The sequence below is a fragment of the Phocoena sinus genome, chromosome 14 (genome assembly GCF_008692025.1).
Source record: "Phocoena sinus isolate mPhoSin1 chromosome 14, mPhoSin1.pri, whole genome shotgun sequence".
Classification (NCBI taxonomy): domain Eukaryota; kingdom Metazoa; phylum Chordata; class Mammalia; order Artiodactyla; family Phocoenidae; genus Phocoena; species Phocoena sinus.
This window is the reverse complement of record NC_045776.1, coordinates 60,564,555-60,583,844: the sequence shown is the minus strand read 5'-3', so window position 1 is coordinate 60,583,844 and position 19,290 is coordinate 60,564,555. Positions and strand designations below refer to the sequence as shown.

General features: G+C 40.1%; 1 protein-coding gene across 2 annotated transcripts in view; it reads left to right on the top strand.

Annotated features, from left to right (window-relative positions):
- Window positions 1-19,290, top strand: part of PIEZO2 (piezo type mechanosensitive ion channel component 2) — a 326,164-nt gene that overhangs the window by 123,843 nt on the left and 183,031 nt on the right. The gene's annotated exons all lie outside the window — the stretch shown is intronic.

The following is a 19,290-nucleotide window of genomic DNA, read 5'->3' as shown; positions in this document are numbered from 1 at the left end:
AGACCAAATTATACACAGTCATGTGGGTTAAACTTGGAAATTATGAAATGTGCAAAACTTACGTGATACCAAATATTTCTCTGTGACCCCTTTATCTCAGTTTCTTACTAATTCTGTTATTGGGGGGTTTGTTCTGTGCTGTGTGGTTGAGATCCGGGGCAATGGTGAGACGGCTCTAGCTGCAAGGTGGTGTCAGTGACAGGGTCGTAGTGACACCCGCCCTCTGCCAGTACTTTTTTCTCTCCCTCAGTAACTTCCCTACCAGGAACTCACCCCTTCTCCGGGGCTGGGAATCCCATTCCCTCTTCTCCCTGAAAGCTTGTCCTCCACGCCCTGCCCCTCAGCACAGAGGGAATATATAGTCACTATATTCTTCACTATTTATCACGCTTTCTATATTATAGAATTTTAGAGGCAAGAGACAAAGGATGAAAAGGTAAGGAAAAGAAGAAACTAACATTTGTTGTTGTAAAGTCAACCAGCACTTTGCTCACACGATCTCACTTTAATCCTGACTGGCTCTCACCACCACCCTCCTGATCGGGGGTGAGGACCAGAGGCAGAAAGTGTCTTCCCTTAGGTCACTCAACTAGCAGCAGGATTTCAAATCGAGGTGTCCTTGCTCCACGGGCATCACGCGGCCTCCTAAGGTTACTGGGGAAAACTTTATGGCGAAATCGGGCTTTGGTTGATTAGAGTGTGAGGGCTAGGTAAGAATAGGATACACGAATTTGGAAGCTGTGCTGGGTGAGAGGATAATTAATCTGATATACCAGCTCCAGGTGAAGTATTCGTGGTTGGCAGTGACTTAGTAACCTCACTTGGTGAGGATATTGGCCTCCCAGAATATCTTTCCCCGTAAGAGTGAGCAATGCGGACATGGCAGGGTCACGTGTGCCTTGGGGAATGCCTGGGTCGGGGCCTTCCAGCTCTCCAGACTCTAAGCATCGGGCATGGAACTTTTCATGCTGAGTTATAATCCCTGATTCTGTCTATTCTCCCATTAGCCTATGATCAGATTGAGTGGAGGGTTTGTCGTGTGTTATTTTTGTGACCTGAGCATCTACTACAGTGGTCCATGGATAGAATCCTGCCCCCAAATTGTTTGAAGAGTGAATAAGTGAATTAGTAGCGGCAGAAAAGGAAATGAAAGGGTGAAATCAGATGACTCCCTTGTTTGAGAACCGCTTTTCCGTGGATCCTCACCTTCCAGTCCGTGAGAGCAGCTCCAGGGCAGGGACGTCCGTCCTCTCTCTGCTGAGCCCGACCGCCCTGCTCTGGGTGGACTCTGAACATCTTACTCTATGGTTGTTACCATTTCCCTTCTTTTCAATTCATGAGGAATTAGGAGAAAGACACGTCCACCTGAAGGCTTTTATTTCTCTTTAAAAATGATATATCAGGTAAAGTTACCTGATGTTGATTTCCTTTGCAAAAGGAAACTTGGATTTCCAGTTGGATTTGGGGATGTCAGGAGTGAAAATATGAAAGACAAAGCTGGCCTTAGAAGTAGCGAGGAGGGGAGAGGAGGAAAACAGCTGGGAGCGGGGTGGGCCTCATTAATAGCTAGGTTCAGAGGAGAGACGCCTCCAGTGAATAGCCTTGGGCCCCTCTGCTCCACACCCCATGTCCACCGAGCCTGCTGTAAGATCCAGGAAATATCAGATGATTTGGGATCGACTGTGTTTGCTTAAATAACAATTTCCCTACCCTCAATTTCATTATGCAGCATTTCTAGTGTAAATTATTTACCATAAAAACTCTAAGGCAAATCTCTGTGGTGCGGGAGTAATCTTAACCTCAAAAGGCTAGGCGGACAACATAAAGCTCTAACTGTGTGTTGTCAAAGGCCCGGTATGATGCAAGGACCATTCAAGGGCATTGTGGAGGTAGCACAGCTGGGCCAGGAATAGTCCTGCCATTCCCGAAAGTATTAACTTTATGACACGGTTGAGTTATTCTTCAGACTTACAGAACTGGTGTATATTTTAGGGATTAGGTATGTGGATTCATACATAAAACACATTTCTTTCCGTAAACAGAAATTTGGATTTAGAGCAATCCTCTTGATTTCATGCATTAAAAATATATTTCAGGGATGTAGAAGGTTGGCCAAGAAGTTGCTGATATAATTTCTCTCTTACATTCATGTTTAGGGACATTTAAACATTTTCTAAGATCCCCATTGCAGGATCTGAGTATATAGATAATATTAATATTAAAGATATTACTATAAAATGTTATATTTGTAGACAAATGTTTTAAATATTGCATGTTGATAAATATGGTTTCGAATGCTTTTCTTTCATTACCTTGCATTGTTACTTCGTTTACAATCTCTAATTTTTAAATGGGTAATCATTCTTGAAGACCCCAAAACCACGTTAAGAAGCAGCGCAGTGGAGTACGGGTTGATGGGTAGTTTCCGAAAGGGTGATAATAAAAACCAAAGCACCCTTGACATATAAACCACAGGAATCAGGAGACGGCACACAGATTTCCTTCTTTTTAGTTTTGCAGAATCAGGAGGATATTTTCATTGCAATCTCATGTTTATTTTTATATGTACTCTTCCAAAAATATTATTCTGTGTTTATTTCCTTAACTGAGAAATTTGAATGTCATATTTAAATTGTAACAATGATAATTACGATATCTTGCATTGTTAATTTTGAAAATGTTTCTCCATAGAGTAGATTCTACAACAGCCACAAAGAAAATTAGTTTCAAGTAATTCAGGTTATTTACAATCCCACAGTCCTGTCACATATGAATTTATGCAATAACTATTTATTAAACGCCTGCTGTGTGCCTGCCCTCACAAGCCTTGCAGTCCACTGGTGGAAGGTGGAGGCGGACGGAGGAGTGAACACCACTAGCAGAGCTGGTATTGAGGATGTAAAAAGATCAGTGGAAATATGCATAATAGGTTCTAGTCTGGCCTGGGATGGGAGACTTCCTGGAGGAAGGGATGTTGAGGCAGAAACCCAAAGGATGAAACTATGTAGCTATCCACAGTAACAACTATGAAAGTGCTGATCTATCATGAAATGCATACGCCTCTATCATCTTATGAACTCTAAGATTAGAATTGACTCTGGGGATATAAACATACTCAGGCAAGTTCCTCCTAGCAAATTTAAATGGAAATATCCTTGGAAAGAGTCAGTTTACTGTGAGATATTGAACAGCTCTTAAGATTGTAGCATTCACTCTGTGGGCTAAAAGCAACATTTCTGCATCGTTGCCTAGAGTCTATTAGAGAATTTCACCAAATACATATCAAACTTAAAGTCAAGATCTTGCCTTGATGTATAACATCCAGAAAAAGTTAAAGATGGTTTTCCTCATTAATTGGTTGTAGTAGAGGGCAATAAGAAAAACATTCCATTTATTTCTACATTTCTCTTCTGTTCCCCCCAAATAGATGGCAGTACTTCTTGATACTGTCATAATTCATGGAAGAATGACAGATAAAAACACCTATAAATTAAGGGTAAGCTGAGTTCCAAAATATATGGTATAATACTACCTTTACCAGAAGCTATTTGTCAGTTTTATGGCTTGGTGTTGAGACATACACTTAGTCTATGTCTTACTCTGAAATGAAGGTGACTGAACGTTATCAATAGATGGCAATTCAGGCTGTTAGCATCTGCATTTTGAAGTCCCCCAAAACCTACATTATCTACTTGCATTTTGGTTTTTCAGACTTATTCAGAATCTTCTCCAAAAAGAACCTTAATTTTCACAACAAAAGAAACAAAAACAAAAACGGACACACACCTGATCCATAAAACACTAATCAAGCAAAATCAGCCATAAAGTTAGACAGTTTTTGTGTGTGTGGCCACACCAGTGTAACTGCTGCTACTCATATTGCTTCTTCATGTCACTAAGATATTCTAATATGCTGTGTCTGTAGATGACTTTTTTTAGGACTGGAAATGCTACCCTTCATGTTTTTAATTAGTTTTTAGAGTTAGAATAGAGAGAAGCAATAGTATAAAAACAATAGCTTTGGGGCTAGAGAATTCCTACTTCTGTTGTAGAGTCTGGCTGTGTTTCTGAAAAAGATGTTAGAAATTGGACATACAAGAAGTTTTGCTCCTTGCTATCATACAGCTAAATCATTTGAGTTCTCGAGCATTTGGTTGAATAAAACCAATGTTAAATTTAAAGTACATACTATATTGCCTTTTTTTTCAGGTGTACAGCAAAGTGATTCTGTTGTCCATATACATATATCCTTTCTTTTACAGATTCTTTTCCCATACAGGTTATTACAGAATACTGAGTAGAGTTCCCAGTGCTGTACAGTAGGTCCTTACTGATTATCTATATATAGTATTGTGTATATGTTAATCCCAAACTCCTGATTTATCCCTCTCCCCACCTTTGCCCTTTGGTAACCATAAGTTTGTTTTTGAAGGCTGTGAGCCTGTTTCTGTTCTGTAAATGAGCTCATTTGTATCGTTTTTTTAGATCCCACATACAAGTGATATCATATGATATTTGTCTTTGTCTGGCTTACTTCACTTAGTGTGATCATCTCTAGGTCCATCCATGTTGCTGCAAATGGCATTATTTCATTCTTTTTTATGTCTGAGTAATATTCCATTGTATAAATGTACCGCATCTTCTTTATCCATTGATGATGGACATATAGGTTCCTTCCATGTCTTGGCTATAGTGAATAGTGCTGCAGTGAACATTGGGGTGCATGTACTTTTCAAATTATGGCTTTCTCCAGATATATGCCCTGGAGTGGGATTGCTGGGTCATATGGTAGCTCTATTTTTAGTTTCATAAGGAACCTCCATAGTGTTCTCCATAATGGCTGTGCCATTTACATTCCCACCAGCAGTGTAAGAGGATTCCCTTTTCTCCACACCCTCTCCAGCATTTATTGTTTGCAGACTTGTTGATGATGGCCATTCTGACCAGTGTGAGGTGATACCTCACTGTAGTTTTGATTTGCATTTCTCTAATAATTAGCAATGTTGAGCATCTTTTCATGTGCTTTACTGTGTTGTTTTGACATTTTTAAGATTTTCTAATTTCAACAAAAAGATGAAAATAGCAACTGCATTTCTTTAAGATCAAGCTTGGAGCCTTAGGATGTCAAACATTTCAAGGCTGATAAAAAGCTTGATTTAGTTCAATTTGGTGATTTGGGGACTTTTACAAACATTAAAAAGCATCTGTACATAAAATATACTTGAGATTCTCCAAAGCTAGAAATATGGCAGCTTTAACAGTTATTCAGGGAGCAATTAATGCTTTTGAAATGTTACCATCTCTTTATTTCTTTATTATTTCTAAGTACCTTGGATACAATGAAGACTTATGAATGTAAAATACTTTGTGATGAGATTAAAGTTTATGTCATTTGTTTGAGTTTATTGAAGGTATACTAAATGAATATTTTACTTAAAAGAAAGGCAGATGCTTGCTGTATTAGAGCTGTCATTGAATCAGAGGCTCTTGTCTAAGTCTGAAAATCTTCTGACTTTCCGCCCTGGATGAGTCACTGTTTCTCGGTGGACTTGTGATTTTATGAAATAAAAGAGTGGCTGTGGGAGCAGATGAGCTGGACGTCTCACGGCGGGTGTTGGTAAGCACAGGTGGCATCGAGAAGTTGACAGAGTGAGACGCAGAGTCTTCATAATCAATTTGAAGACTTAATTCTTTATATCTGCGTGGATGTGTCACATACATGACATGTCATTCATACCTGCCGTGTGTTATCTCCATGTGATCTTCTGACATGTTGGTAATGAACTTGGGAATGTGACATTTCCCTCTATCCAAACAATTAAGTCATGCAAAACTTAAATTATTATTTAAGAACTCTCCTTTAGATAATTGTAAGCTTAAAATCCAGCCAGGATGGGAAGCCTCTGATGATATCTCTATAAAATCATTTACCCTTTCTATTCACTTGGATGCAGGTGAGCTCACCATTTCACCGTGAAGACTCTGAAAGCAAAGCAAACCAAAACACATGTTCCATTTAAAACAGCCAAGTCACTAGTTTATACTTAAAATTTTGAATCTGTAGGCTAGTGAAATGCAACAACAGGCATCTCATAAAACTGAATAATCAGCGTATCTTCTTTGTCAACAAAATACAATGTATTCAGTGTTTTCTCTCTGTGCTTCAGTTATAGATAGACCTTCTTGTTAACAGTAACTGGCATTTATTTTACTCTTGGAAATATTATTTTTTCTTGGCTTTGGGTCAAAGCAGTAAACATTCTCCATAATGATGTAATTTTCAAATTTATTATGTTTTAGTAACTATACCAATAAACTTTATACTCGATAATATACAATTCTCATAGAACTGGTATTTTTATTTATGTTTTAAAGTCAGAGTGACTAAATTTATTTCCTAGATTACGTCTACTTTTTTATGGCCTTAACACTTACTTTATTTATCTATTATTTTTAAAAAAGTTTTAAATTGAAGTATAGTTGATATACAATGTTGCTTAACACTTATTTTAAAATGATAGGCTGCCTGAAGTCCATGAATGTGCTTCTGGGAAAAGTAGGCTTTTTGTTTCTACTCGGATGAAACTAAGGGGTATTATTATAAGGATGTTGTGATTGGTTGGGGATCATGGAACTGGATCATGGTAAGACTCCTCAGTCAGAAACTTACTCCAGGTAGCTGAGTCATCCAAGGCCTCATACACAAATTCCATGAAATCACGACGGACCCTTTATTTCAATCCACAGAGGGAGGAGACATCCCCTTCCCCACCCCCAAGGATGTCAGAGTCACGGAAAGACAGCTCAAGTCCTTTCATCCATCCAACAAACAAACATTTATTAGTCACCCATGTGTGTTAGGCGTTGTTCTAGATGCTTGGGATACAGTAGCTTAAAAACAGCACCAACTTAAATCCTAACCCTTGAGGAGATGATATTCTGTAATGTGGGAGACATGTAAATAAGCTTTATAATATTCCAGTGGTAATAATCACTAAGAAGAAAATTAACCCAGGAAGGTAGAAATGAAGTATTGAGGTGAGCATGCTTGACATTTCAGACAGGGAGGCCATGGAGAAACAAAGTGGACACATGGAAGAATGCAGCCACCGTCTCCGTCTCCTCCTGCTCACGCCTCTGCTTTAGGGCTCATTTGCTTCCAAGGCACACACTCTGTATAGTTGTTTACGGAGCTGAAATGTTAAGTAGATTGAATAATTATTCAAACAAGCCCATCGCATCCTCCTGTGATCAGCAGGGGGTACCCTACCCTCTTGATGTTACAGAGCCTGCCTCCCTACAGCCATGCTCAGTTTTTGACCTCCTGTGGCCCCGCAGGGCATGCAGCATCCTCATTCCCAGGGTCAGGAGTATTTGTGACTAAGAATCTCTGCCAGTCTGATCTGCTTAGTGTTGTATGTCATGTGTTCAGCCATCTCGTTCTGTTGAGGGCGGGGGATCCCTCTCTCACCAACAGGTGAATAGGAGGTGGTCAAAACAGTATAAAGCCACTGTAATCAAGCCAGTTTGCTACTGGTGAAAAGAGAGACATATACATTAGTGGGGGAGAATAAGAGAGTCCAGAACTAGATCCACACATACATGGTCAGTTAATTTTCAACAGAGATGCAAAAGGAACTTTGTGGAGACGTAAATAATTGGGTTCCATATTTAAAATCTGTATTTAAGTCAATTTTAAAATTCATTCCATCTTAAAATTCATATTAAAAATAAGGACGTCAATCCTTACCTTGTACCATATACAAAAAGTAACTCAAAATGGGTCATAGACCAAAATGTAAAGGTTAAAACCATAAAACTCTTTTCAAAAATAGGATCTTTGTGGCCCTGAGTTGGACAAAGGAAAAGATTTCTTAAATATGACACCAAAATCATGATTCATAAGGAAAGAAAATTGATTAATTGGACTTCATCAAAATTAAGAGCTTCTCAACATCCAGTAAGACAGTAAAAAGTGAAGACACAAATTGGAAGACGATATTTGCAAATCACATATCTGAGAAAGGACTTGTATCCAGAATATATGAAGAACTCTCAAAACTCAATATTAAGAAAACGTACATCTCAGTTTTTAAAATGGGCAACAACTTTGAGCAGACACTTCACCAAAGAAGATATACAGATGGCAAATAAACACATGAAAATATATTGTACTTGGTCTTGTTAGTCATTAGGGAAATGAAAATTAAAAACATGAGATTACCACTATACATCTCTTAGAATGGCAAAAAGGAAGGAAGGAGGGAAGGAAAGAAGGAAGGAGTGAAGGAAGGGAGGAAAGAAGGAAGGAAGGAAGGAAGGAAAGGAGGGCAGGAAGGAAGGAGGGGAGGAAGGAAGGAGGGAAGGAAGGAAGAAGGGAAGGAACTTCTTATTCAACCCAGAATTACTTATTCAACCCAGAATTCTTACTATTGGATATTTACTCAAGTGAAATGAAAACTTATATTCACACAAAAATCTCTAAGCAAATGTTCATAGTACGTTTATTTGTAATTGCCCCAAACTGGGAAGAAAACCCAAATGTCTTTCAGCTGGTGAATAGATCAATAAGCTTCAGCCCCTGGATGGAATATTAGTCAGCAATGAAAAGTACACTGTACTGATCCACACGATAACATGCCGACTCTCACATGCATGATGCTGAATGACAGAAGCCAGACTCAGGTGCTCCAGCCTATATGATGACATGGATGATATTCTGGGAAAGGTCAAACTCTAAAGACAGAAAATAGGTCAGTGGTCACCAGTGGCTGGGGGACTACAAAAGCCCTGGAGACTTTGGGGGCTGATGGAGCTGCTCTATATCTTGGCAGACGTGGTGGTTACATGACCGGATGCATCATGAGTCCTATCAGAACTTGAAAAATTATACACAAAAACTAGTGAGTTTTAGTTTATATAAATTATGCCTTAATAAGAAAAATGTTTTTTTTAAAAAAGCCACTGACCATTGTTGGAACAAATTGGAGTTTTCCCTTGTTATTTGCTTTGGGACTTTCGTGAAGAGTAGGGCATCAGAGCAGTAGACTCTTGTTCAACTAGAGATCCTCAAAATTATGATGACTTGTCTCAAGAGCTGTTGTGAAGACCAAATCAGAGGATGGTTTTGAAACATTTTCCTACCTTATATGTTTCTCATTCATTTATTCAACAAATCTTGATTGAATATATGGGGATTCTGTGACCCAAGGAGTATGCCAGACCCAGGGAACCACAGATAAGTAAGCTATAGCCCCCTTGCTCTGGAGAGTTCCTCACCTAAGATAAGAGGTAGGCACATAAACAGACCCCTGCAGTAACATACGGTGAAGCCGTCATAGAGATAATTATGAAGTAAAGTCATCCCCCAAAGGATTGAAGAACTCGTCCAGCTGCAGGGCATGGAAAGTGATCCAGGTATTTGTAAGGTCTTGGAGGTCAACTTATAGGAATTTAGAATTTAGCCTGTAGGTGGCAAGAGCCACTGAGGGTTTTAAACAGTGGTGGAAACAGGAATAAATGATGCTCTAGAAAGATCATTCTGGCCACCGTGTACATCTTTGCGTGGGTGTGTGTATGTGACTGATGACAGATTGGGGTGATAGAGGCAGAAGGACCAGTTAGGAGACTGTTGGGTGAAAAGCGATGAGAACCTGAACTAAGGAGATTGCAGAGGAATTTTAGACGAGATGCTTCAAGAAAGATGATTTATCGTCTAATTCAATGCGGAGGAAACAGAAAGACGCTGATTGGGTGGATGGAGGTACCATTTCAACAGTGTAAGGACCGCACAGGAAAGCTCAGATTTGACATAGGGGAGGGAGAGGGGAGAGGGGAAGGGAGGATGGGTGTCAGTTTGGTGTTTGAAATCCAGATCCATGCGTCTGTGGGGCTGTAAGTGGAAACGTCTGATAGGTTATTGTGTAAATGGATCTATGGTTCGGAAAAGACATCTTGGCAACACAGATGAGGGTGTTATCAAGGTACTGGTCATAGATAAAGTTGCATTTCCAGTAACTTACATGCCCTGCTCCCTAGTTGAAAAAAACTGTTGAAGATGTATACAATATTTGGTTGGTGACCTGCGATCTTAGCTGAAATGACAAAATGTCATGAATTAGTTTTCACAGTGTATTTTCCATTCTTTGTTCAAGCACGTTTATGTTTTTTACACTTGCCCCTTCCATTAGGCTGTGATCTTCAGAGAGCTCACTTCTCTCTTACCTTCAGCTTCAGAAGGTGTCTGGCACACAGTAGACAAGTTTTTTAAGTGACAAAATGACAGGTATACTATTATTAACCTTTCTCATTATAATATAAAGCACATTAATTTGCAACAGAAAAAAAGTGGGTTCATCGGTGCTAAGCTGAGTTCATATCATTTAACTCATCATTTAATTTCAGTATCAACCCTCATTAAAATATATAGGGTGAAAACAACATTTCTAGAAATTCTTAACGATATAAATCTAGTTCAGCCCCTGGTTCTTCAATTAAAATGATTTGTTTTCTTTTGTTTTCATAAGATGTAATAAAAACCAATACAACTGACTTAACTTGATTTATCCAGTAAATTTTTCATGAAATCTTTGAAAATCCACATTTGTCCTTCAAGGACACGATTGGAAAGCATTTGGGTCCAGAGGAAGCTGCCTCCTTCTGCTTCTTGGTTCTGTTATCAAGGATTTTGGAGGCCATCAGCTGAGGGACAGAAGAGACAGCTCTTGACCACATGGGTCCCTCCGTCACCTGAATGGGTTTTCCTTCCTGTGAAGTCTGTGACGATGCCTTGTTTGAGTCCTGGGAAGAAAAGCCCCTTCTTAGCTACCTCTCAGATGCACTGTGCAAGCTGGCCTTGTTAACGGTATGAAGGTGGTCATTTTCCCGCCACTTGTGGCTGGTGTCCCGGTGACACCCAACCCTCTTCTGAGACCTTCATTTCCAGATGGAGCAGGAGGGTTGAGTGCAGGTTTGCTGCTGGACCCCGGGCTGGAAGGCTCCGTGTTCTCTCTGGAGCCTCCCTGCGCTCGTGGACGAAGGGGTGGGAATTGGGTTCTGGAGACTTCTTGGCTGACCTCTAAGAAGAGTGTTGGAGAAGGGACATGTTTAGCCCCAGCCTCCTTTCTTTAAACGTTATTTCAGCATATTCACGTTGGTATTGATGGCATTTGTTTGGTTTTACTTGTTCTTGTAGGATTGCTGATGTGAAGGGCAAAGGTACATGGACTCTCACCCATATCCTGCATTAGTATTGATTCAGGCGGCTACAAAGTGGTAGGAAACGAGAAAAAAAAAAAAGTTTCCTATTTCTCAGTCATTAGCCAGTGAAAAAAAATTAAAACTTAGGTTACTGCTTCCTGGGAAATTTTATCTCAAAATAGATCTAACTACCATTTCTGCCAGCCAATAAATGATTATCTCTGGGTTAACACTTAAGAGTGCTGTTACACAGCCTTCTTTAAGGACTGTTGGCCTTGCATTGAGATGGACACATTCCGTCTATTTTCTGGAGCAGGTGGTAGGTGCTGGAATAAAATCAACATGGTTCTAAGAGGCTACCTTTTACAAACAGCCTGCAGTGCCCTCACATATCATGAGAGTGAGTGTGTACATCTACATGCATTGATGCAAATCACGCTACTTTATTTATTTCATACTTTGTATTTCTGTAACACACACATGAACACATGCATGTGCACACGTTATAAAAGAAAATCTAAGATCAGACTCTCCATAAGTGAAAGTTTTCAGAGAGGATCATATTTTTGTGAATTATTATTGGCAAATGATATGACAATTTGGTTAAAGATTCGACCAGTCTTCTTTTTTTTTTTTTTAAGATTTTTTTTGTTGTGGACCATTTTTAAAGTCTTTATTGAATTTGTTACAATATGCTTCTGTTTTGGGTTTTTGGGCCACAAGGCATGTGGGATCTTAGCTCCCCGTCCAAGGAGCGAACCCGCACCCTCTGCATTGGAAGGGGAGTCTTAACCACTGGACTGCCAGGAAAGTCCCTTGACTAGTCTTTTATAGCTGAATCAGATATTTCCCCTCTTTGGAGTAGTAAATCTTCACACAGTCCTCCCTGCTCTCTGTATTTTCTCGTCTGTACCAAACTGACTCCTTCCATTTCTCACCCTCTCCAACGAACACTCTCTCAGAACCCATTCCAACCAAGAAGCCAACAAATGTATCAATCTTAGAACATCATCAGTGCCACAATTTGAGGACCAGGTCAGCTTTTATTAGGATTATTTGACATTTGCAGATATTCACAGTTTGCATTTATCAAAAAATATGCATCATAGGATTTCTTGAGAACACAGCTCTTACAGAAAAATCTTCTAATTTAACAAAATTAATCATAACTCATCAAGAATCTGTGATAAATAAAGAGCTATTGGTCAGAATGGCTCATTTGTGTATGCGGGAGTACTGTTACAGTAATTCTTGGTATGAGATTCTATAAACACTATATATTTTATTATATTTTGAAGTCACGTTGAAGATACAAAATTAACAATACAAGTAATACACTGCCTGTATCTTAGAAGTCTCAAGTGCGCCCCTCCGCAGTCTTTTTTTTTTTTTTTTTTTTTTTTTTTTTTTTTTTTTTTTTTATGCGTTACGCGGGCCTCTCACTGTTGTGGCCTCTCCCGTTGCGGAGGACAGGCTCCGGACGCGCAGGCCCAGCGGCCATGGCTCACGGGCCCAGCCGCTCCGCGGCATGTGGGATCTTCCCGGACCGGGGCACGAACCCGTGTCCCCTGCATCGGCAGGCGGACTCTCAACCACTGCGCCACCAGGGAAGCCCTCCTCCGCAGTCTTGAGATCATTTACATTCAGTGTGATAATTAGTAGCTTTGAGCTTGTATCTGTCATCCACTATTTTTTTCTATTTATACTATCTTTTCTTCTCCTTTTTATATTTTTCTATCTTACTTTGGATTGAATATTTTTAAATTAAATTTAGCCTAGTTTTTTAATTTATTAGCTACAACTAATAAATTTGTTTTGCTCTTTTAATGGTTTTCTTTCTTCCAGTTTTATTGTGATCTAATTGATATATAACATTACATTAGTTTTAGGTGTACAACATAATGATTCTATATTTGTATATTTTGCACAGTGGTCCCGACCAGTCTAGTTAACATCCATCACCTCACAGAGTTACGTTTTTTTCTTTATATACCTGGTAATTTTTAATTGGATGCCCACTTGTGAATTTTACCTTGCTGGGTGCTGGATATTTTTTTATTCCTGTAAATATTCTTAAGCTGTGTTCTGGAATCAAGTTAGGTTATTTGGAACGTTTTGATCTTTTTGGATCTTGTTTGGACATTTGTTAGGCAGGCCTGGAGCAGCGTTCTGTCTATGGCCAGTTTTTCCCCCACTGAGGCAAGACCCTTCTTTTAAATAGTGATACTTAAATTTTTTCTTGATTAATTAATTTTTAAAATTATAGTTGATTTACAATGTTGTGTTTGTTTCATGTGTACAGCACAGTGATATATCTACCTATCTATCTATCTATCTAGATAGATAGATATTCTTTTTCAGATTCTTTTCCCAATAAGTTATTACAAAACATTGTATATAGTTCCCTGTGCTGTACAGTAGGTCCTTGCTGTTTACCTATTTTATATACAGGAGGCAAGCTCCTAGAGTTGTTTCCTCATACGCATGTGCTGAAAAGGACCTGGCAGAACCCTCAAGCAGAACAGGGTCCTTCTGCTGTCCTGTTCCCCACCCTCAGGGGCCCTTCCCTGGGCAAGGGGCATCCCTGGTCTCCCTGAACTCTCAGCTACGTCTTCTTGCTCAGGGATCCCTGGGCTCTGCCTACTTCCTCCCCTTCCCTGTGCTACATGCAGACACCCTCTCCTGGCAGAAATCTGGGAGCAGTTGTTGGCTTTGCTGAGTTTTCTTTTGCTCAAGGATCACTGTCTGACGTTGCTTGAGACTGAATGTCTTGAAAACTGTTGTTTCATACACTTGCCTTTGGTATATTGTTTTGTTTTGGGCTGTCTGAGGTGGGAGAGTAAATCTGGTTCCTGTCACTCCATCTTGGCTGGAAGCAGAACCTCTCTCATAGTTTGAAGATATTATTCTACTCACTGTTGCCTCTAACACTATGCTCAGGCTTATTGCTCCTCCTTCGTAGGAAATCTGCTTTTGCTCTCAGGCTGATTTTAAGATAGAGTCTTTGGTGATCTGTTCTTTAACTAAGATATTTATCTGAATAATTCCTTTTTATTTATTCTTGTTTGTGTTTCATTAGATTGTTATAATATAATTCAAGAATTGATATCTTTCATCAGATCTGGAAAACTGTACACATTATCTCTTTGGATGTTATTTCTTTCTTGTTCTTTTAATTCTTTCCTTTTGGAACTCTGATTAGGGGAACCTCTGTCCTTCATGTTGTATTTTGGGTATTTTTAAAAACTTTTTATTCTCTGATCCCCTTGTGCCAAAACTGATGGGTGATAACCTCATCCATTGAGTATTTGTTTTCAGTATTTATGTTTTCATTTCCTTTCTGTTTTTTTCTTAGTTCTTTTTAAAATCCTCTTGTCACTTTAGTCTTTTCTTCCCTACTCACAATTTTAATCTTCACTTTTGTTTATTTAAATGTGTTAAACCAGCTCATTTTATATCCCGTATCTTGTAATTCCAACATCTCAACTCTTGACTGTTACTTTTGGCTTTCAAGTCACGATGCTTTGGATTCTTGAGTCTTTTATTCACTTTATTTTCATCTCTTATTCCTGGGAAATTTGTCTTAGAGGAACACTTAGAAGCTTAGGATGAAAATGTATCCCTTTCCAAGAGAATTTGCTTCTGCCAGGCATGTAGGGCGCCCCACCTGCCTGGTATCATCTTAATATAAATTCACAGGTAGAAGTTTTTCAGACCACATAGGTCATGTGAATCCAGGCAGCACACCTGTGTGTAGACCAGTTTGTAGGTGTGAGTTCTCAGGGGAAATGTTTTTTCCCTCTACCTGATAGATACAGGGAAGCTACCTTGCCATTTCCTCCTGAGTTGGGATTATGTCCAGTTAAAATTCACACTGAGGGTGACACCATTTAGGGTCCCACTTTATTCAGATGTCTCCTTTGGACTCCCTGCTCTGGGTGGGGCCTGGGGTGGATCACCACTTCACAGTGCTCTGTGTGATTAGCCAGTATTACAAGGGAAGGGCGGACACTTCTAGACTGTAAGCCTACTTTTCACTTATTTTTTTGGCTTCCAAGGATTCCTGACTGTCTTTTGGGTTAGTGATGCATTTAAATGTCTTCTAAGATGTTGAACTTACCATTTCTTTTTCAGTTGGGAGAGTCGTTTAGGGTATCTAGCTGGCCACACTGCCAAGGATGGAGGTCCCTTATGTTTAGATATTTAAATGTTGAGACAGTTGATATTTTCAAATCAACATGTCAGTGTTGAGAACGGACCCAGGTAAGTTGGTCATGTACAACTCTTACGTTAGGTTTAGTAAACAGCAACAGACCTTGGTATTTAGAGAAAATTTCGGGCCATGTCTCTTCTTGTATAAACTTGCTTCTGGGTGATGAGGACCCAGACGGAATCTTTTAGTATCTCAGACTGAATTCTTTTAGAGACGTCAACATTCGTTATCAGCAGGCACAAAAACAGTGATATGTCCTGTCCTCTACTCTACACCAAGTCCCAGTGCCAAATCCTATAAGGGTCTGGAGGACACCTTGCATGAAATGTTCGCTAGAGGAGAACACTGTGATGGTCCCTGGCATTATCCTGATACTGTACACTTGCTATTGGCATCGGTGCAGCACTAACCCCGTCAGATCAGGAGCTGGACCCCTCAGGATCGCAGAATCAGTTCTCCCAGCTGAATATGTGCCAGCCCCTGGGGGCGAGGGGGAGAGGGACTCACTGGGTTCATTTTACTATTCATTCCAGGGCTCTGCCGTGCGCTTGCCAAGCCACATAGCCCGAGCAATGCCGACTTCACCGAGGACAATTCACCTTAACGTTTATTTTAATAAGTAACAAATCCCTGGGTGAATCAGAGATGAAGGTGGCCACAGCACTAGTAGCCTCCCCTAGGGGTTGGCTTTCTGTTGGAGATGCTGGCTAACAACCCCTGGAGGCTGTGTCTCTGAAGAGGGCAACTGAGGGCCCTGGGGTCTAGACGGACAGCTGATACACACGCCTCTCCCACGGCCTGTGCAGAAGCGTCTTTAGCATCAGCTACAGAGCCCTTCCCAAGGACACCCTTCCTGTTACACAGCTGTCACTTTTGTGGTATGTGATGTACATTCTTCTTGGTGTTCACTGTCAGTCTCATGTCTTCTACGGGTGTAATGCACATGCATCCATAGGAATTAAAGTTTCGCTACAACCTATAACATAATCCTCGCTAAAGCTCTTGCATCTTAAAGAGTCTCCTCTTGAAACTATGTTAAGAATGTAAGTCAGACAGAGAAAGACAAATATATGGTATCACTTACATATGGAATCTAAAAAAAGGTTAAAACGAACTTACTTACACAACAGAAATAGACCCACAGACATAGAAAACAAACTTATGGTTTACCAAAGGGGATAGTGGAGGTAGGAGCGGGGGAGGTAAAATAGGAGTTTGGGATTAGCAGATGTGCAATACTGTGTATAAAATAATCAACAAGGTTCTGCTGTAGAGCACAGGGAACTATACTCAGTATGCTGTAATAACTTTTAATGGAAAAGAATCTGAAAAAGAATATATATATGTATAACTGAATCACTTTTGTGTACACTTGAAACTAACACAACATTGTAAGTTAACTATACTTCAATTTAAAAAAACATTTAAGGGCTTCCCTGGTGGCGCAGTGGTTGAGAGTCCGCCTGCCGATGCAGGGGACACGGGTTCGTGCCCCGGTCCGGGAAGATCCCACATGCCGCGGAGCGGCTGGGCCCGTGAGCCACGGCCGCTGAGCCTGCGCGTCCGGAGCCTGTGCTCCACAACTGGAGAGGCCACAACAGTGAGAAGCCCGCGTACCGGAAAAAAAAAAAAAAACATTTAAAAAAAGAATGTAAACCCACTTTTGAAATGTGAATAACCATTACCCAGCTATCACTTCTGAGTGATGGAAATTTCTTTTTGGAAAATCATCTTCATTTATAAAATGCATTGAATATTCTCCTTGTTTTGGTCAAAAGGAATCTTTCAGTAAGCTTCTTGTTGTCTATTAGAACAATATATTTTATTCATGACACGTGAAGCCTACATAATTGATTTTTAGCATTTTCTGGAGTTGCTCAATGCTAATTTAACTGGAAGCTAAAAATGTTTAAATCTTTGCTGACTTCCTAAGGAGGCTTCTTAAGGAGACTGTTCGATTTACGGGCCTTTCCTTCCTCTGTCTGGCCCTGGATTTTTGGCACAAGTTAGAGCTTAAAATAGGTGTTTGCCTGTGGTCAGACCTTGCTGCCGTTAATACCTATTAGGTGCCGAATGTTAACTTTTATTCAGTAATTTACATTTCTGTAGCACTGAGCTCTTTGCAAAGCATTCTTCCCAGTATTATTTCAATTTAATGCTAAGAACCACATGAAGCAAGTATTATTCACCCCTTCTTACAGATGAGAAAGCTGAGGCCAAGAACGAATTTCACATAGGCTATGAGTTGAATTAAGATTTAACTGCAGGTCTTCTGATGCCAGGCTTGCTCTTTATGTTACTCCGTAGATGCCCTGCTTCCCATTTTGGTCAGTTATAAGGTGGAATTGAATATAAAGTGAATATAAAATATAAAAATATAAAATGAGATCTTTATGTGCCATTTCAGATGGCTGAGTTGTTTGCATATTAAAAGCAAAACATGCTTTGTACATATGAGACTTCTTTGACGTTTACCTACATAATTTCTTACTGAAAGTGTCACATCTCTCTGCTCTGCTTTGCTTCTCTGTAGTCCACTATTTGGGTCCCAACTCATTGAATTAAGGCAGGTTTTGAAAGGAACTCACTCTTATGTGGCTTAATTTACCATTTTCCTGGATAACCACAGCCAGGGCAAAGCCTTCGGGAATAGGAAGCAGAATTCAGGAAATGTCGGGAAGGAAGGTGGGGAACAAGACATCTAGAACATTGTAAATTGCTGAGGAGAGACATGGGCGGGGGCGGGGGCGGGGGCGGGTGGTTAGGTACTTGGAAGGAAGCTCCCTGAATTTGGGAGATGGAACACTAGCAAATGAGAGGAATAAAGAAAACATTCAACTTTGTGGAAATCCAGTTTTGACTCCAATGCAGGGCTATTTACAGATTGCTTTCATCCATCACCTGGAGCATAAAGACAGCATGATCATGAGCTAGCTTTGTACATAGGGGAGATAACATATAGAAGTTTAAGCAAATCTGCCAGAATTCCCGATAATCTGAGAGCTTGCCTCAGCCTGGGTGCTTGTGAAGCCTCCTTTCTATGACCTTAAGACTTTCTTTTCCTTTCTTTCTCTTTGAAGAGTGTGTTAAAAAGCAATTTCATGAGAACAAACTCCAGGAGACATTCCAAAGCAAGCTCTACCTTTATAAATCCAATGAAGGTTTATGAGCTGTAAAGTTTGCACTACTTAAAAAAAAAAAAAAAAAAGGAATCGAGACATTGCAATTTCAGAAGTCTGATCCTAAAACCACTCCGACAGAAAGGAAGGCGAGGCCCTCATGCTAAAAGAAAGCAAGCATCATTTTTAACTCCTGAAAACTGCTGGAGGGCCAGTGCCAGCTCACAGCACCAAGTCACCTGACAGAACCTTGCTTTTCTTGCTCTGAAAGTGACTGGAATCTGGTGCCTCTGCAGAGACTTCCCAGGTGTCTCCAAGGAGACCAACTTGGGCTAATGTGTGGAAGAGGAAGTTTCTAAGGTACCATTTTTATTTATTTATTTTAACATCTTTATTGGAGTGTAATTGCTTTACAATGGTGTACCGTTTTAAATGAATCACTTCCCATTAGGACATACTGCCAACTCTGTCCTCAAAAGTGATAGGAAAGTTGCGAGTCCTGGGACTGGAATCTCCTTCCACGTAAATGTGGGTTGAAAGCTTCACGGGCAGTTGACCTGTGACTCCATGTGACACCCCCCCCCCCACCTCCCAATTTAACACAGTCTCTTCCTTTCTTTTACCTCTTAAAACTCGCGGTAATTGTTAATCACTTCGCTGTCTTTGTTGCTTCTCTTCAGCTCTAGATCGTAAACTGCTGACAGGCACAGACACCGGACGCTGTGCTTCCGGGTTTATATTCAGAGCCTGAAATAACAC